The sequence below is a fragment of the Mercenaria mercenaria genome, chromosome 9 (assembly GCF_021730395.1).
Source record: "Mercenaria mercenaria strain notata chromosome 9, MADL_Memer_1, whole genome shotgun sequence".
In the NCBI taxonomy this organism is placed as follows: Eukaryota; Metazoa; Mollusca; class Bivalvia; order Venerida; family Veneridae; genus Mercenaria; species Mercenaria mercenaria.
This window is the reverse complement of record NC_069369.1, coordinates 51,743,814-51,764,235: the sequence shown is the minus strand read 5'-3', so window position 1 is coordinate 51,764,235 and position 20,422 is coordinate 51,743,814.

Here is a 20,422-nt window from a genome sequence, read left to right as displayed (position 1 = left end):
TTTACAAGACTTTCTTGTACAATATATTGATAAATGATCACTTAGACCGACTGGCATTGTACCTGCATGAGAAATTTTATCATGAAGACTACATAAGATACGATCTAACAATGTGGAGGAATTATCTGAGATTCTGGTAGGTATTTGTTTAAGAGTCAAAATATTCAGAAGCTACGGATATCAATGGAACAAAGAGGATTTTTTATTTTTAGGTATATATACAGTAGTCTCCAAAAATATACCACTCAAAATCCGTTCTAATTCATAAACAAAATAATTCAAAATTTTCTAAAAAAAACTTTTGGTGGTCTACAACAAGAATCACTCAATATAGCAAAATTACACGAGGAAGAAATATGTTTATTGTTTGATATTTTAGGTAAAAATGACCTTACATAAAAAATGAATAAAATGTAGTCCCTTTTTAAAACAGTCAAAAGTGAAAAATAGCTCTGCTTTCTTTAAAATTAGAAGAAAAACGAAAGTTTGTGTCAGAGTGGTATTGCCTGTGTCGTAATAACAGTGTTTTGTTTTTTGTTCAAAATGTAACCCAGATGTAGAATACATGTTCCATATCATTTTCAACTACAAAATGTATCTCCTTTGTACATGACCATCAAAAAGGTTAACTGCAAATTGACATAGTTAGATTAGCTTTCTGCTTCCCTATAAACTACATATTTTTTATTGAGGGCGGTTTAAGCTAGTAGTCTGGAATTAAAAAAAAGCCAGAATTGATTTTTACCATGTTTACAACCACCATTTATTTATAAGCCAATGGAGCTGGCTCAGAAGCATTTTTCAAAAGCTAACATTGTGTTTCTTAGTTCATTTGTTCCATGTCCATTATGTAATCTGTCTTGACATCTAGGAGGTAAATGACAAACAAATCCATATGCATGGTGCTTCACCTTGTTCCGTCTAACAATTTAATTTGGAACGAAGAACTAAACTCAACACAAATTAACAAACCCCTCATACATATACCTTGTAATAATGGTGACACTACATAAGCGCGATGGTGACACTACATGAAGCGCAACAGTATGACGGACAGTCATCATCGTACTGTCGCGCTTCGCAATCGTACTGTCGCGCTTCGCCACCGTACAGTCGTGTTATCGCCATCGTACTGTCGCGCTTTGCCATCGTACTGTCGCGCTTCACCATCGTACCGTCGTACCTTCGCCCTTCGCGTTAATATAGAGCAGGCGCTGATAATAACGAAACACCGTGATTAAGTACTACAGCAAATCAAGCATAAGTTATTATTCCTTTATCATATTTTAAAAAGTGTTCTAGTTGTGTTATAATGTCTTTCATTTCATAAGTAGAATAGACATGAAATTAATTCCTATTGCTGTGTGTGAGTGTCAGTATTTGTCTCATCTAAAATGTCAAAAGAAATGTATGGCAAACAAAGCTCAGTCGGATAAAATGCAGGGACCAATACCTAATTATCATAGGTTTTGTATGAGTTCGAATCCTTATGAGGATTTTTCAGAGAATTTGGTTTCTTTTTTTGTTGTTGTTTTTGTTTCTCTTTTCCTATCTGTTTTCAATTCTGTTCCCGAATTCTTCGTTCCTTTAGACTTGGCCACAACCTGTGATTTTTGACGCTCTTGAAAATCAGGTATGAGATAAAATAAAGCAATAAAAACATTGATCTGGTAAGAATCAAACCCTGATACTTTGCTCTTTGCCACGGACATGCTCGTAACTTATCGGAGCTTAACCGGCGGAGCCTTTTCTGGACATTTCTTGGCTGATTGATGGGAAACAGGGACGCACACGACGCACCCCTTGAAATTATACGAGCATATAAAGTTTTATAGAACCTAACACTGATATTTTAATAACATTGGAAAAAAGTTTGCTCCACTCGCAAAGATTATATATGTAGTATTTATAATTGCTGAGGCTGAGGAGATCAACGGACCGCGAAAAATGAAATTTAATTGGATACTTCTTTTTTTTTGAAAATTACAAATTTAACAGATGATACTGGGTAACAGTTGTAGGCTAAACTATTCTTTAAACAATTGTCTGATTACGATTGCACAATTTTCAGTATATTTGCCACAGATTTTTCCCAGGAGTACACACCCGGATCTCCTAAAAATTCACCCACTAAATTTTATATCCGCACCTAATTCTCAATGTATGCTTAAAAATAAGTTTTTGACTTTTTCTGTTCTTGTTCGGATTATTCTGTGGCAATTACAGTTTTAATTGTTTCTGAATGACTGTAATGAATATATTACAAGTTTTAAAACTGATTTGATTTTTGACTGTTTGAAGTAATTGTAAAACAAATGTATAAGTATATAATGGACGATGCCACTTACCCAGAGTTAATACTTTTTTTATTTTTACAGGTTTATCGTAAATGTAGTTTTGGGTTTCGGAAGTAAAACTCAAGTACAGTTGTCTTTTTCTCAATATACTGGATGCTATGAGTATGGTATAAAGAAAAACCTTAAAATACACTACAGTAAAATCTGGAACATGAAACAATACGAATTACAATACAACAAGCACGGGTTTCCTCTCCTGATTATCTCTAAATGAACTACATGTATTACATCTAAACAATCTTACCAGGCATCTCTATGTAACGTACAATAAAGAAAAATCAAGTGGAAAATAAGATCTCTAAAGTTAAGGAGTGTTTATAGAAAAGATGTGCTCTGAAATAGCTAGATATGTTCAAAAGAAATAAGCATACACTATGAAATGATTTTACATATGGTCTAGAAAATATTAGTTTGTTATTCGTGAAAAAGGCAAAGCTGGCCAACCAAAATATATTCTCTCTCTCACGAACGCACGACTGGATATGATACAACAAACACGAAGAGTAATATGATACAACGGACCGCGGAGTATAGATACTATACAACGGACTAAGGAGTACAGACACGGTAACTGAAAGGATATGTACATAACTATATTGATATATGACAAATCAAATCTAAAGTGCAACTTGACTTTGCTACATACAAAAATGATACATTTCGATAGAAATAGGAATCTAATGATTTCCTGGCATATTCTTGTTTAACAACAAATTTCTGCAGTACCGAGCCATTTTGTCAATTCTAACTCCTTATATAAACTTCTGTTTAATCCACCTTTACCGTAACAATGTTTTCCTTAAATTCTCTTTAAAAATAAGACAATACCATCTACATGTATGTTGTAAATTATTTTAAAGATCGGGTTGCAATAGAATAACATTTAGTTAGCCTTCATGCAATATTTCAATAGAAAGTTAAGTAAAATTTCAAAATTACTTTACTGTTTGAAATTGTAATTCGGCGTGAATTTTACACAAAGAAAATACATTGTTGGATGTATCTTTAAACGTATACTAGACCTAAATCCACTAGGGACCTTTAGAATGGTGTATAATTCTTATGCTCACCTTGCATAATAAAGTAGAAGTTCGTGAAATTCTCTGTAACGGACTAGATGGATAAAACAAAATTGTTCGAGTATGGTAATCTGGGACAATAAAACAATTTTTATCAGTGAAAGTTCTCAGATTTTTGTAGATACAAAACAGAAAATATACAAACACATATAACAACGAGTGCAAAATACAAACATACTGTTAAAATATACATTCATTAGAATTCAAACATACATTGTATGCGCAATGTGCCAAAGGCACGCATACATTCCTAAATTTTTAGTTGTCGGTATTATTGTAAAAAGGTGTAGCCATATGGTAAGCTTTCGTTTAGTTTTGCCCTCCTAACCATTGAACCACTTTTAAAAGTATGTGGGATAAATATTTTACATTTAAACTTGCCTATTACATGCTTATGCATCATCAGTTCGTGTTTCCTATTAAATGCAATTGAAACACATGTTGTAATATTATATTTACTTTATAACTATGCCATGATTTCGCCACATTATTAAAACGCAAATAACTCAAGTCATTCGTGTCCCTATATAATGCATTGGCTAACTGGCATCACGCTTCAGAAGAAAACTTCCTTTTTACGGGAATAATCAGTGATGCATATGAATTATTCATTTAATCTCAAATGTAATTCTACAAATAAATAACCTATCGACGAAACTATGTCGTTCAGACAAAAAGGTGTGTCTATGTTCGAAAAAATGAGTAGTCGGTATTTCAGTTTTGCTAATTACTTTCTTTCTTCGTCAGAGCTTGTTACCATGTTGTGTTCTTTGAGAAAATCCCTTGCGTAATCCATCATTTGTTTCAGAGCAAGTAGAATAAGGATGTTAAAGTTTTGCTCTGTACGAGCTTCTTTTGAGTAATTTTGCACTGGGTGAATATTCATCTCCTGTAAATTTAAAGAATAAATCATAATAACACAACATAATGTAAAACCGAAACTTCGCGAATTTAACAGAATCATAAGCATGAATTTAAATACTCTCTATTGAATATAGATCCTCTGTGTTGATATTATTGCAATAACACTGGCTGAAATATGGTTCTTACTTGTTTTGTATTCGCATTAAAATTTTAAGTGTTACTTTTACATTTACAAATGTGATAGTTATCTTATAGTCTGACTTTGACGATCGAGTGTTCAGTTAAGGGATTTGTATGTCAGTCAGATCAGAATGGTATAGTGGTTGCGGATTGGCATGTCACAATGGAGACTGGGTTCAATACTCAAAATACGTTATTATGCATTGAAAGATAGAGGCTTTATTATTTCATTTCATGATTCAAACATTGCTTTGCAATTCTCTTTTTAATATTGTTATTGTCATGTACAAGTAAATTATGATAAAGAATGAAAGAAGAAACAGTAATCCGGTCGGTTTCTTTCAAAGTATAACTCATCTCCTTCACATTCTATAGCGACGACAGCAAATGACAGCTTTTGAGTATCGATTTATCTATTGCCATATTTATGTGATCAAAATTAAATGAAAATGAGAGTCAGCACAAAGCACAGTCCGCGGTCTACTAGAACAACCATTTGAGTAAACGATGTAATATCTTCTTCGGAGACAATTAATATTAACATGCATAGACTTATTGAACTCTTTGAACTCGTTTAATATTTATACAGAATGCGTGACGCAATCCATTTTTGTGCATGCACTTGTAAAGACATTTATAAGGCAAACATATATATAAAATGCATTTAGGACTCGATTCCTAGTCTGGAAAAGTATGCAGTATGTTCATATCTTTATCAGTATCAATGTGATTAATTGAAACTTCAACAACAGCATTTTAAGACACCCTGCAAAACCATTTTAATTTTACAATTTAATATTTCAAATAAGGCAAAATCTCAAAGTTCCTGCATTCCTAAAGCAATATGACAGCATTTTATGTGTTAACGCTTTTTCAAACACACTAATAAAGTATAGGTCGAACCTCAGGTCCCTAATATATTTTAGATGATCAATCTATATTGGTTGTAAACTTTCGTTAGAGCTGGCTCGAAATTTAACTCTAGCTCCAAGTTCAACTTTTTAGAAATGTGAATTTCGATTTTCGTTAGCTCTAAAGAAATCGCTCTCTTGTTGGAAAATACTACATCGTCATAGTTTGACCAATGTTAAGAATCATATTATATACGACCTAATTCATGTGTTAATACATGCAACGTGTTAAAAATGATGTTTTAATACATATATTATGTCATTATGTCATTATGTTTTACTTCTTTTATTTTGTTCTTTGAAAAAAACTATCTAATGCAACATATACTACAGAAGTGAAGGGTTCAGCCATTTTGCTTCATCTGTCATACATATCAAAGGTGGTATTTAAATCAACCACTTGCAACCTAACAGCAGTCTTAATGCCATGGTCGGCCGTGCGGAATTGCCCTGTACTTGTTTTAATTATTTTTGATCCTATAGAGTCAACTTATAACTGAGTGCCGCTTTAACCGGTACTAGGTACTAACACTGTTCTTTGTTGAAATTTTTGCTTCCAGAGGTCTTCATATAACTTCGATTATAATACTAGTCCATCAATGGTATGTAGTAAACTGAGGATTCATGGTTAAAATGTAGTTTATTTTTTAAGTGACCACCAGAATAGTCTGTCTGTTTTTGTTATTGTTATCAGACTTTTCAAATAGCTATAGTACCTCCAATTAATTGGACAGCATAAGTTTTCAGTTATTTTCTATCTATAGCTAAGCCCGCAAACATTCTGATAGATGTTTTGTAAGTCACTCAAAAGTAGTAATATTACTATAATGGCGATGACCCCTGCACCAATCAGAGCCCCGACAGCCTTAGCAGATGTTCGGTTGTCAATAGCACAATTCAATTTCCGTTCCATTCTTGTTGTTTCGTGACCATTAATGGTCATATTTTCAATTAATTTAACAAAAGCCGGGTGATTCAAGACTTTTGAAACATAGGCTACTCGACTACATATGCTGTACAATTCTCTCACACAACTGGCAGAACAGAGAGAGGAACTTTTAGTGACATCCAGAACAAGGCAGTTGTCGTCTGCTGACTGAATACCACCTGTGATAAACAAGAAATAATATTTAGATTTGTTACAAGTATATATAAAATGATAAATATATACTAATCAATGTAAAGGTGATTTCTTAAAATCATACGTGTATGAACACAGGTTCAAGTTATGACTTACACAAATTACATTAAGCACTACGCAACATCATGCTCTTACAGCACACATGCGATTTTCAACACAGCTTCGAAAGTAATCGATACATTTAATATCCAACAAAGACATCAGCGAAAACTACAAAGAGTAAATTAATATAGATTAAGTATCTTTTACATATAACGTCGTTACTACCAACAGAAAATGATCATAGGTACAACTAGTGATGCTAAACTAGACAAAGAGAAGTATTAGCCTTGAAACAGTGTTAGTGCCAGAGATTACAGGGATAAGCTAATAACTCTCGAAGAGGCTATGAAAGGGTTTAATAAGATAATTTGCAAAAATATACATTTTATTTGTATATATTACGTGTACATCAGGACTCAGAAAGTATTTCCTTGTAAAAACCTTACACCTGGTAATGATGTTTCTTTTTGTAAACAAGTTTCAAGTTATTTTCTTTTTATGTAAACACATATTCGACTCTGACTTGAAAACGCCAGAAGAAGAAATTATCACATATAAACCAATATTATTTCCTTAAACGAATGGTAAGACTTGGGTACTTATAGATTATATATCAAATTCAAAGAAAGCAAATGTACGCGTATATTTAAGGTTGTTTATACAAGTTTGTCCACCTTTAAAAAAATGTCAATCATTGTTTATAACTACAATCTATCCGATTATAAAATCAACAAACATCAATGTCGCGACAAGTCTTTGTTGATCGGCTAAAATTTAGACTGTTTAGAAACATAATAAATTTTAAGTTGTTTGCTTTACCTCCAAGAAAATACAGTCCTCGTTAGCCAAATAAATGTTTGCAAAACATGTACTATGTATAGCTGCTAGTGAAGTCCAATCGCAAAGGCAAAGTTGACGTTCTTTTGACAACACAAAAGCAAGCTGTATGTATACTTAAAAGCTTTGGAAACACACACTTATCATAACTCATACTTACTCCATTTGAAAGCAAAGGTGTTCTTTAAATCATTAAAACAAGAACTGAAAGTCACTCTTTCTTGCGAAATATTGCATAAAAAAGCGCATAATCACCCGTGAGTTTTCGTCAAAAGACACCCACGGCGAAAATGAAAAGTCACAAAATTACACTAAATTGGTTTAAGACTTCAGGCTATCGCCCAAAACGCAAAACATTTCAGCAGAATCCATTAGTCAAAATAACTACTTTTAAACAGTTTCAAGATCGATGCAGCCTCAGTTTATGCATATTAACTTGTCTTGGTGTTAATCAAATATCTCTCGTTAAACCCGTTTTGTTATCCGTTTTGAGAATCATAGGCTGCCGGGATAATGGAATTGTTTAATATTTTGCAAGAAAAACGTGGAGATAATTTTAAACATATAACATGTACACCAAATCAACTCCAAATTTCCAATGTTATTGTAAAATCTTATTTGTTTTCTAGCTTTCGACAGATTTCGCCATTCAAAACCAAACTGAAAAGTGTCGTTTTAAGCCCGGCGATTGTAAGAGAAGAGTTACCCCATATATCGGGTAGCATTCAGCGCACATCGAAAAAGATGATCATCTCTCTAAATCGTCTATTTCTTTTTCTCGCAAGATGGATTTCAAAAATAAACATTAGAAAATGCAAGTATTAGGTCTAAAAACATATTATCTGATATATTACACAGTTAATTTATTGGAGAACCTCAAAAATGTGCGCAACTGTATTACCTCCAACCCAATATCTGCCTTTCAGCGTAATGTTCCTTTGTAATAGCACGTACTGGACTGGATTCGTGAAGGAAACGATAGCTGCTTCCAACTTCTTACAGTATTCTACCGCTCTGATATAACTCAGGTTAACGTCGTGAACTAAAAACTGTCTGTCATTGATTTCTACCCAGTTATATCCTGAAATAAAAGTCATCGATGGAAATAAATGATAATATTAAAACGAAGGTTGAAGGCTTGGAAAATTTGAATGTACGATTGTGTTGTTATGACTCTGCCATAAGGATAGCTTAAATTCATTGTACATGTTCACAGTATTTTTATCCTACCATTATTGTCTTCCGTTGTAAATTAATTTTTATCTTTACAACTCAATTAGAACTATATTTTTTCTTACCCTTTACATGTGCCACTGTTTATAAGTCTTTAACTACGATAAATACAGTGACATAAAAGCAGAGGCTTTACGAGTTAAGCAATAGTCTAATGATTATCAGTGCGTGTTACCTGCTGATTCAGAAGTGACTTCTCCTACAGGTATGTTTATGTTTTCCACTGATACAGTAGTGTTGCCTCCAGTTGTGTTTAATTTTCCATTTGAGTGATTAGCATTGTCTCCTGTTGTGTTTTTGAACCCCGCTGATAAAAGAGTGTTTTCTCGAGGTGTGTTTGTGTTCTCCGTTACTAGAGTTGTGTTGCTTCCAGTTGTGTTCGTTTTTCTCGCCGACTGCAAAGTGTTACTGACAGCTCGTTGGCACAAACAAGGCATGGAAAGATTACAATTGCTATGCGTTAGCATAAAACCTTTGTACGCGAATTGACATACACTTATATTTGTTTCACCATCTAAAAATAACCATAATTTTAACGGTTTGACTTGCGAAAAAGGTTTTATCGACAGCAGTTTTGTTTTCAACCTTGCAACCTTAGCACCATGAGTTTGACATAATTTGAAACAATTCTTGTACGTAGCTTTCTTGTCTGTACCAAAATAATCCTTATGATCGTAGGAGAAATTCCTTTGAATGGTTCTTTTTTGACAGCTTCCTATAAGAAAAGAATTCTAAAAAACGATAATTGTAGTAAAATTGTTGGCTGACCTATATAAACATACGTATCTAGACCCTATAGTAAACGCTTTCATGATAAATTTTACACATTATTCTTAAACGGCAATATTGACGTCACGCTGACATATTTATATGTACTGCCATACAAACACAGAGAAAGACTGCAAGACATAAAAAAGACATTTCCGAATCTAAATGATATGAAAGAAGAGAAAGACAGAGTTACACTTAATGCATACTGATTATTAGGCGTTTGTAATACTTCACTAGACGTCTACGCACTCCTGAATTATACTTCGGGATGTGTTACCCTACTTCAATATCATTTAATACATGCGCTATAAAACATAGCTTCCCCATTTAATCTAGTTATTTATATAAATTATATTACATAATATTTAGAATTGAAATAACAAAATAACAGAACCATGATTGAATATATATGAACACTTCGAAGCATAGAATAATTCACTCAGGGCTATCTGGTGTATATACTTTTCGTCATGTTTAAATATATTAAAACATGGTTCTGCTATATATTATTCTTTAATTATTATCTAAAACTTTCTGATATTACACACGAATTTAAACGGCTATTACCTTGATTTGCTATGCTTGTGTTGTCGGGATTTGCATGTCTACTTGTAGTTAAATTGTAGGTCTCCCGTCGGGAAAGACATCTGAACGGGTAGCTACACTTAGGGCTTAGTAATATTTCCTTCTTGAGGATGTACGTGCAACTGTTTCTATGACTATCTTCAACCCAAATCAAAAGGGAATTTAAATTTCGAAAACTGTAAAGTCCTGTTTCTACCGGGGCAAAAGACACATTCTGTCCCAAATCCTTACATTTCGGTTGACAGGAATTATAGCGAGTAGACCGACGTGTTAAGTGATATTCATAGGTACTGTTGTCAGGATAATACCACTTTTTGTCAGCCGTCCAACACTTGTATGCTACCACAACAAATGCTGAAATAAACAGATCTACTTTGTTTTCACTGATACATGTGTATATTACTGTTTTTTTTTTATAAAATTAATCATAATATGTACATTTCAAAAGTTTACTCTATATTTTGAATACTTTTGCCATTAATATTCTCCGGCTGAATAACTTTACTGCCGTTGTCTTGCTCCAAAATAAACTTCATTAAAGCGTTACATTTTATAGACCTATTCTTCATTTCAACACGATGTCATTAAAATCAGTTAACAGACATAAAATTGAGTGCGTCATACGTAAAAATTGAAAAATAATATTTTTGTTACAGTATGTACCAGTAATGTTCAGTTTTCTGTCTGTGTGTTAAAATCGACTGATGTGTATTTGGCAAGCACTTAATCATTTAAACATATTAACATGCACTTCCAAGGCAAAACAAAAAAAAAATCGGTGATTGAATATACATTTTTGCAAACGAGTTAAATGTCAAATAATTACTTATCACATACTTGTCACATACTTGTTTCTATTCACTGTTAAGTAACAATGATACCGGAAACGTCAAAATTTTTCCATACATTGACGCCTGAATTTTATATCGGGTGCGTGGCGTAATTTATTGTGTGTCGTTGCATTAATTCTTTTATGTAGTTCAGTATTGTCAATCTCATCCAGGCTATTGAACAAATTCATAATATTTACATTACATTTTTACCTGTAGATACGTATGCAATAGAAAGGTTATTATCTTTGCATCGGAAAATATGCACTCGTTCCTAAAGTCGCCCAATATTTCCGCTGCAGAACTCGCGCATATTTCCCACTACAAAGCTAATAAACTATAATTAGCGTTAGAGCGTACACCAGCAAGTAAAATGCTCGCAGCTCAAAACTGCAAAGTAAAAAAAAATACATTGAAAACATTCAATACATTTTTTTCTAGTAGGTTTTCATCATATTTGCTGATGGCATAGAAACATACTGGAGTCGAGCATGACATAAAGGGGAGTGGTGTGACGCGTATTTCACAACTAACTTCATTTAAACTACACACTGTGTAACGAATTTATATTTACCGAAGTTTTATGTGTATATAAAGTTTTTATTCTCTTTTGTTTTATTACTTTAAGCATTTTGACTGATTAACCTAGAACTGACTTTATTACCTTTGCTGCGTCGGACAGCAGTAAATTTTGCAAAAAAGAACACCAGAGATGCCTTTACTGTTTTGGAACGAGACGTTTGACAACGTATTTCCTTAGTTAGTTAATGTCTCATCTAGTTATGATGAGTTCTAGGAGTGGGTAAGTGAAAATTGAGTTATTAAATTTTTTTGCGTCTGCAGTAAAAGCATTAACATTTAAAAAATCGCATAGATATTCGTTCGATATATGTGTTTCTAGGTTTTTTACCTATTATCCCTTGCTTGATAATTTCCATGAAATATCTCTAGAAAACAGTTTAGAAACAGAGAAAATGAAGTAACTTGTGGAAGATGGAGATAGGCAGCTAGGTATGGAAAATATATGTTTTTTAAGTGACTTCAGTTGACCAACTAAAAGTTGGAGTGAAAATCAATTGCTTTATTCTTTTCCCAGTTAGATTAGATTAAATTTGTTTAAGCTTTCACGTTTGCATGTTTGTAATACAATTATCTTTATTTATACACAATTTAATATAGAGATAATGTAGCTCAGATCGATAGTTGATTTACATTCTCAACAAGTTTACATATGTAACATACTAGTAAATAAGTTTATATTTCAAAAATAACTTTCATAGAATACAAGTTTAGGAAATTTGGGGAAAACATTACCTGTCATGAACCTTGTTATAATTTTATGTACTTATTTCTTTTTCTAGCTTCCGTCACGAGGTTGTAATTTTTAAACATTTTCATTTGACATCGACTCAAGCAGGAAGTCAGTTCTTTTACATCAAAATGATGGATGCTTTCACTTTTGTATCAAACGATGTCGAAGAGACTTAAGGTATTTATCAGTTTAATAAAACTAGAAAGTGGCTCGCTTAGCTCTTGTTATGAGAGGGCAAGGATGGAGCCCAGAGTGGTATGAAAAAGGGTCTATGAACGTTTATAGTACTACCTAAATATTAGAGAAGCATCCGTCCACATAGTCCCGATGCAAATTTTGACATCGCTCATTATTACGCTTAAAGAAGCAATCTGAATCATTCTGCATAAAAATGAATATAAACAGATACCCAGTCCCTGGAATATTTCCAGTGTTAAGATATCCTAATGGTTTTCGTTTCAAAAACGCACGCTTCTAAGTACTTAACTGGCTCAATTACCCAAAGTTTCTCTGTTAAGCTCGTTTCTGCAATTTTGGAAAAGCGATGGATGCAATATTCTACTTGCGATAATTTGGTCTTTTGCGTGTCATTTAGCTCTTTTTGTTCATTAAAGATGGCCGCGGCCATATAGGGCACTATGGCTTTTGTAAGTCAGCTTTCGATTGGTCATTTTTCTTAATCGAACCGACGTTTTGTTTTAGGTTGCTGGCTTGTTCTTAGTATTTGAAGGAAAAAGCTGGAAGCCAGAAATTGGAGATGTTCGGCGATTTAGCTCGTTTTCATAGTAAAACCCTATGGTAATAATGTCTCGACGAGGCGAGCCAGCATTATTGATCTTTCAAATATGTACTTGCGTTTTGCTTGAGCTCCTTTAGTTTGAATGTGACAGAGAGTTTCATGAAATATATATATTGTATCTTTAAAGAGTCCCCGGGATATCCTCACCTTGCCAGGACCATTATCACTCAAAGGCTCCGTTCTCCTATTTACTTATCTGTAATTAAATAATGTCGAAAACTAAGAAGGAAAATGTAGCTGAAATGCTGATAATTTCGAACTTACCCAGACTTCTCTATAACTGCAAATCGCGATAAAAAATAAAAAAGGCTTTGTAAATTAATCTGTCAACTCACACTGAACATACAAGAAACATAAACATGCAAAAATAAAATTATTTTCTTTAAAAGTGATAGCTGACAATACTGAGTATGTTATCGAACACAGTTAAAGATATATTATGCCTAATTTTCAAATATCTATGCAAACAGAAAAAGATGACTGTGTCTATAAACAGTACTGTGTGTAAAGATTTAATTTTGTTTACTAAGAAAAATTATAAGTAAACAACTACAATTTGGAAAATTTTTCAGTAATGCTTGTTGCTAACTTACTAGATATATGACATTCAATTCTGACTGCAGCTCTATGTACACAAGATTTATAGTTACATTATATGGTCTTTAGACAACCAGCGAATTACATATGAGGCGAGAACAAAGCTCGTGTTTCATTATGGAATTTAATGGCGGTGTATTTTCCACATCAGGTGAACTACACACCGTGTTACGAATTTATCTCACAGACTGACCTTTGTGTGAATATAGATCGTTGTTCTTTCTTTTTATATTTCTTTGAGCAATTTGATGGATCAGCCGAGAAGTGACAGAATCTTGGTCAAGTGGGACAACATTAAAATTCGAAACAAAACACAAAACAGAATATTTTGTTTAGTGTTCAAACATGCGTAATCTCTTCCTTAAGAACTTCTGTAAAGTATACTTGTAATATCCCAAAATGGTTGTGACAGCAAGGTATAGATGAATTCATATATAAATGGTTTCCAAATTAAGCATTTGAAATTATACGTGAAAAGATCTATATATATTTTGTTATCACAAATTTTGATTCTACTATTCAAAATAATGTTTGGCAGAACGTCAGCAAGTTTCTTTTAAACGACTGTGTTCATCCTGATTTAGTTAAAGGGCATGAAATGCCTGACAGTAAGTTAATTTTATATGAACGCCATATTCAAGCCTTTCATAATGCTGAAAGAAGTTTTAAAATCAGACCACTACTGAAAAAGTTATGACAGTTTGAAATTTAAGAAAATGGATTATCATGAAGGCAGCCATTTTAAGTGTGTTTATAACGTCATTTTCACACTGCTGATTTCTTTATTTAGCAAATACATGTATGCCTTTAAATAGATTATTTTCATATATTTTTGAGAGTAAGATGTAAAACATGGAAAGTTCTTTCATTGAAGCTGGCAAAAGTAGAAAAAAATATTTTACAGAAAAAGTAAATACTGTTCAAAGATGTTTCTAGAAATCTTATAAATTTGCCCTTTATTTTTGTTGCCATGGAAACAAAATGGCTGCCATTTTGATCAAATACCCAAATGCTCATAACATTTTCAGTTTTAAGTCAATTTTGAAAACTCTTTCACATCTTTAAATGATATCAAAAATCCTAGCAGACGGAATTAACATAGGGACAACAATGAATTTCCCTGTAAGGAAAAGTGTTTAAGGACATATACAGGAGGTATGAATCGAAACAGAACAAGACGTTACATAAACGTGAGATAAACTTTTCTGAAATTAAAAAGTTACACTTTCGGATTTTCCTAGACCGATGTCTCTTCCAAGCGACAATTACCAAGTGAATAGAAGAACTGAGCATCATTGTGTCTTTTTTCAAATGATTTAAAATATTTCAAAGACATCTAATAAAATATGTAAAAAGATCCTTTGGAAGCGTAGACAACAACTAAATAAAATGCTGCTATAAACTGTGAAAAACAAATATCTTAATATCGGTCTTTTGTTAATATGTATAAAACTTGATAATATAATGTTTGAAAATGTAAACTAGGAGAAGGGTCCAGTACATTGTTTCAAAAATATATACGAGTATTCATAATCATGTGTAGACCGGCGTGTGTCTTTGACTAACAAAGGTTCGTTCTTCACGTTTCACTTTTATTTTTGAATTAAAACGCTTTTAGATAATATAATATATAATGGACCAACATGCTTTCTTCGAGGCAAAAGAAATAACTACATTGAGTTGTGTTATTATATGACTAATAAACTTATCAAGATTTCAAAGTTATATAGTTGTGTTCACATTAGTATTTAGATTTAGATTAAATTCTTTAGCTGCAATTTTATCAGGGTTAGCTCGTATAATTACTTGCAATCTCCAACGCATTATATCGACATCACAGGTGTGACTTATCACATTGTCAAAGATATCGATTGGACAAGTTTGAATACAACGTCATGCTAGAAAACACGTTATTGCACGTTGAACACGTGTAATGTGAGGTGAAGTTCGCTTTTTCAGTTGCCACAACTTGTATTAACATTTATTGAAGTATTCTTTTAGATATCGAACACTTTAATCGTACCACATGGAGTTAATATTTCTGGCAGGCAATCATAATCTACAAACAAATTAAAGCAAACACACGCAGTATTCATAAGGAAGCCACTTGAACAAAATTCCATTTGTACATGGTACGTAAAAAGTAAATTTATTTAAACTGTGTACTCTACGAGGAGGAACAGACATGGATTTGCAACTTGAAACAATCGTCACAATAATAAGTATCGTAGCCTAGCAGACCTTTCACAAAGTAACTATACAATGTAACCTCTCCAAAGTGACCCTCTCTATAGCAAAAGCCACTCCACAACAGCATCATCAAAATTTCCCATAGCTGAAATTTACTATCAATTTAACCTCTGTGTAGCAACAAGCTCTCAACAGAGTAGACTCCCATTGTGAAATATTGCGTGAGGTCCAAACTTTTTAAATCAGCTAGCAAAAAATCAAGCACACGAACCCTATCTTTTTTATTGCTGCATTTTCTATGTATATTCTGAAGTTTTGAAAAATCGGGGTTTAATCAAATTCTACATTGTAGAAAACATTTCTATTCAAACGTGCAGAACTACCTTAAAAGACAGCAGGACAAGCTATAAAATATTGTTAAGTTTTGTGTCAAACAGCACATGATGTTCCCTTTTCCAAAACGAGAGTGGCAAAAAAAAAGATATAGATTGTTGTAGCATTTTCTTTTGCAGACGGTGAAATTAGAATCATGCTGCCAGAGGTGTTCCTGCACTCCGGACTGTAATAAAGTTGCCAGTTGTTGCCCGGGTGTCCATACAAACGAGTCGACTACACCGGAATACCCATGTATTGATTTAGCAAAACTTACAAACGATGACAGAGACATAGACTACATTGAGAGATCATCTGATAGCTTATATCGTATAGTTGACAAATGTCCGGATGAAGATAGTTCGAAAGCTTATCCTAGGTGTACGTATCCTTCCAGTTTGCAGGACTATGTTCCAGTCTCAGATTTATCATATGAGAAGGTGTTCAGAAACTGGCACTGTGCCACCTGTCATGGTATTGTTGACTATATTCCCTGGCAGCTCTCTGTTCCTTGCGAAGAAATAGGATCGGCGATGTTTGAAACGTTTGAAGAAAGAAACGAGTACATCTTTAAACATTGTCATATCATGCCTGTTCCACCTGATGATAAGACCGATTTGTCACGTTGTTATACCGATTCATCTGTGATAAGTAAGTGCAATATTACAGGCGAATGGAATTATTATGATCCGCATTTAGAAAAACAATGTCGCAAGACATTGTCAAACCAGAATACTGTATACGTCTACTACCTTCCTGATCAGAAATTCTCATACTACTTTCGTAATGTATATTGTTTCCTGTGTAACAAACCAAAACACTTAGACAGAACTGATATTTGCAAAAAACAGGACTCTTTCTTAGAGCGGCAGCTTCAAGTTATTCGCTTCACTGCGATAATCCAAGGCTTCCCAGAGGAAAAAAGTACTGAAAGTAAACACAGTGATTGCAGATCTATGGATATATGGGATCCATTTGACGTAAGTAAATTAATCATAATGGCTATATTTAAACAGAATGCAGGTTAGCATAAAATAATCAGATTCCCACAAGACATCAAAACGTTTACAAAGAGCCAGGTTTATCCAGCTTTCTTTAAAGATCCAAAACACTATCTATTTACATTAACTTCGTGAAAACATTCTGGATAATACCGTTGAGTTGACAGGTGGTTAATATTGAAGGTCTCTAACTTATTAATGTAATACTATGTTTATGTTCTATCCATCATTTTTATTCAGTATTTTTTTCACATATTCATATGTACGTAAAAACATTAACTAAAATTATAAATAAGGAACGGAATCTGAGCAATGCCATCGCATGGTATACATTTTTATGGGATTAGATAGTGTAAAACGCAGTTTTAACCGCTAGAATTTTGCGACATTTGAAAAGGGAACTTCACGTAAATTCATAGTTTTCGGCGGCAACAAGAAAGGCGAAAAGCAAACTTGGATATTTCCTTTCATTAAAAAATGAATGCGATATTTGCGCGGGATTCAAAAATGGCGTTTCGCTCTATCAGTATCGCATTTTATAGATCAGACACGACAACACTGAAGTGGAAAATGTAAAGTTTGAAAATCGCCTTTTTATATTAGGTCACCACAAATGCGAGAGTTGAAACTGATTTTCATAACTTTTATAAATGATCGAGGCAATGTATATTGTGCAAATGATAACTTGAAATCTCGCGCAATTGTATCCCGAGAAATAATGTATAGATTTATTACATATGTTACTAAATACAGTAAAATTGCACACTGAATTTAAACCTATATGAGCAGAATGAGGACAATATAGTTACGAGATCTGGTGTGCCAAGGTGTGCAAAACATCCATACATTATACTTTCCCTGACAGAATGACAATTATCTACAATAGTATTTGTTTTACAAAAAAGAGAGAATAAAGAACATTGTAAATTAACAGAATTTCATAAGAGTCCTCCTCTAGCTTGGTTAAATATAGCTGATACAAGGAGCTACGGCCATAGATGCATTATAAATGTTTGGAAGGAAAGGACGTCAACTACACCAGACAAAATTGACGTTACCGCGCATTTCATGTTATTGAACATCATGACGCTGTACATTTTATATTGTTTTCAAGGAGTCCATTCAACATAAACTAAACGGTTTATTAAAAATGGCTTGTATGCTTTAAGGAGAGAATGCCATACTAGCTAGTATAGACCGGTATTGGCCCTAGGGCTTCAGTATATTAAATATGTTAAATTTTCAATGCATTTTATAACTAATAAGTGTAAATAATATATTCAGCTTACAAATTCCAATAAGAAAATACCTTCATTTAGAATTCGGGGTGTACCATATGAAGAATGTAATTTACTATATATAAGGTTTCAAAACCCATTGAAAAAAAACTTTGCTAAGGATGATGTGAAAAGGCCTGTTGAATTTTAGATCCAAATATTTAATTTATTCAATATATAATGTTATTGAAATATAAGAGAAAATAAATGCATAGAATTTCAGTTTGTATTGATACACTGGTAGCAAAACCAGGGTTAAGGACAGCGTTACTAAACTTTGGATGTATACTTGAAACATTCCATCATGGTTCATTGGTCCAAGGCGTTGGTTTATTGACAATGTACCTTTTGTGAATTAACAAATTTTGATGAATAGCGGTTAAAATTGCCGGTAGCTTTTTTTTTTTTTTTTGTTATTAGAAAAGAACCATTTGATCAAGGTATAGTCATCATCTGTATATTCGATTCGTGATTAGCGCTGATCGGTAAGTACTTTACATGATCGGGAATCGACTACTACAGCACACCCTATTACATGAGGTCCTCCAACGCCTAGTGATGTGTCTACCACAGATTTCCATATTAATAACGCGGAATGGTGGTGTTAGTGTTATGACCTGTAGTTTTTCATTTCGGCCTCCCTTAAGATAATCTACTGCACACGTGTAAATGCCTTAACATATTACATAATTAATCCTGATCGCCATCTTTTCTTAATAAGGATGAATTCTGTTGATATGGGACGTTTATCAAAGGCAAGATGTAAGTCTGTCCGTACTTCTGCAATGACGTTATGGTTCTCTTAAGTGACCCGGATATGGATACGTATGATAAACTTTATTTTTGGATTGTTGTATTATATGTTATGTTATTAAATTACAAAACTCTATTTCTTATCATCTCATTTTTATGTCGTAATGAAAAAGGCAATATTCGAAGCTGATACGTTTATCTTTTGCGTTGTCTAATTCTGAAGAAATGATATGCGATGGCACTGACCGTATTCCGTACAAAGTAGATACTTTTTTTTCTCAAGCTGCGGTTGAAATGAAAATGACATGCTTATTGTAATATAAAACTGCCTATCATGGACTTTACCACTATTCCGTTTGACGTAAGCAAAGACTTTAACTTAACTTAGGTATATAAAGGATGGAAAAATACGTGTCCGGAAAAAATGTTATGAATGATTCGACTACTTTTCAGTTCGATTCCGTACACAAGAACAGATATCATCATAAGTAGGATATTTCTGTTCAAATATTAACTTAATTTGCAAAAAATAAATTTAGATTATGAGAAACTAAAAGTTTTTTTGTTGTTTTTTTTGTGCTCCATGTTTTGATTTTTTTCATTTTAGGCTGTTTGCAGACGTCTGTATTGTCCAAGTGGTACGATTCCTGTAAATGGGGAATGTCAAAGTAACTGGAAATCTTCTGAGGGATTTGTAATGAGCGTGGTGTTTAAAGCTATATATCCGTCTGAAGACGAAATAATTTTCTATCAATATTTCATGATGTCTGCATCAAAACGTGTGCTTGAAATACTGGGCGGCTCTGACTTCCACTGTGGAATGTGTACGCCAAAAGTTTACCGTCGAGATATGAACAAAATGAGTCATTACATAGAGTTTCCCTTTTTTACAACACATACCTGTTCAGATCAGTATTTACTTGCAAAACTGCGAGATCTGGCATTAAAGGAGAAAATTACGATGGCATGGGATACCGGAGATAAATCTTTTTCAATTATCCTGACGGTAATACTGAATGAAAAGCACAATGAACACAATACAACATCCCCGACTGAATTTCTCAGAGGACTACATACAACAAAATGCCATGGGTGGATCACACTCAATAATATTAATTTGAATGCATGCCCAAGAGTTCAGCTGGCGAGGTACGAATTTGACGAGATAAGTCCCAGTAACAGTCATCTGAAAAGCTTGTTTGTAAATGCTAGTTTGTTAGACTCTGAGAAAAATACGATTTCATTATGTGTTGACGAGTACTTTCTTCTGAGGGACACAATGATGTCAGAA